Source organism: Tupaia chinensis, unplaced genomic scaffold, assembly GCF_000334495.1.
Source record: "Tupaia chinensis unplaced genomic scaffold, TupChi_1.0 Scaffold000377_5, whole genome shotgun sequence".
Taxonomy (NCBI): Eukaryota; Metazoa; Chordata; class Mammalia; order Scandentia; family Tupaiidae; genus Tupaia; species Tupaia belangeri.
Window position 1 is genome coordinate 762,968 of NW_006159879.1, and position 1,412 is coordinate 764,379.

A 1,412-nucleotide genomic window follows, 5' to 3' on the forward strand; every position below is an offset into this window, starting at 1 on the left:
TCCCGTCACCCCCACGCTGACTCGAGGCCGGCTCCCCGTGTAGGGCTCAGGCCTAGGTGCTTAACCCTCCGTCCTGGGGCCCAGGCAGGCTCAGGTCGCACCGGGCTGGCTTCTGTCAGGTCCACCTGCTCCAGTAGCTACGTCGTCTCTCCTGCTGGCCCTGTGTGGTGACTGTATGTGGACTCGAGCATTTCAGTGAAGCATTAAAGAAGACTGTCACTTAAACTGCTTTTTCTACTTGAAATTGTGTGTCCCTGTCTCCATGCTCAGGGAGTTTCAGCTTTGCTCTAGTCAGTGTGCGGGGCCTGGCTTCCGCTCCTGCCCCGTCTCTGTCCTCCTGGGTGTCTTCGCAGGTTTCCCTGGACCTGAGCTCCACTCAGCACCGTGGCCCACCAGGGGCAGCAGCGGTGGCAGGCAGGGAGCTGGCAGAGGGCCACAGGCCCCTTGGGGAGGGTGTGGGGCACAGACAGTGTCACAGCGTGAGGTGTCCAGCCAGCCTGGTGGGTCTACAGGGCACCCCTCGGCCAGCTCCTCCCCGCTCCACACCGGCTTTTCCTGCTCAGGAAGCTGAGCATTTCCTACAACCCTGAAGGGGCCGGGAAGAAGGCAGCCCTGCTGCGCTCTGAGGTCTGCGGGTGGGTGTGTGCGCGTGCGCCTGTGTGTAGGGCTTCAACTTTGCCGTAGGGCACGTGTGCTTGCCCGGGAGACAGAGACAGGGAACGAGGAAGCACCCTTCTCCCTCCTCGGGGAGGTTGGGGGATGTGGACACGCACAGGTGCCCGGTTCTAACTGGTCGGCCATGTGCCTCCTGTCATCACACCTCAATGTCTCATTTGTCGGCCATGTGCCTCCTGTCATCACACCTCAATGTCTCATTTTGGCGTTAAAATCCCGTTTATCCGCACTGGGAGAGAACGCCCTCCCGGTCCTCCAAGCCCGGCAGGTTTCATTGCGTCACGGCCTGGCGAGGGCCCTGATGGAGTCAATTGGGCTGGCTTGGTGCCGTGTATTTCTGAGTCTGCTCTGTTGCTGATTAACCCTGGCGGCTCCTGGTGACCCGGCTTTATCTTTCTTTCTTTTTGGAGAGATTTTTGCTTTAGAGCACATGCGCTCGCCAGAAAGGGAGACAGACAGAAAGTGAGAAATCACCCCCCAGGGGGGATGACCACGCCGCAATCCCTTCTCCTCCATTCTCCTCTCGGGATCTTGGGCACACACACACATGTGCCTGGCGTGAGTTTAAGCCACCGGGTCTGGGACTTGAACTGCAGGAGACTACATTGGAGTGCAGCGACATAGCCGTTACGCTAACTGCTGGTCCTGCCCCAGCTTTATCGACTGCCCTGTGGAAGGACTTGGGGTGGGGCTCACATGGATGACCCTTGCAGGGGGGGAGCCAGGGCCCCCCCCCG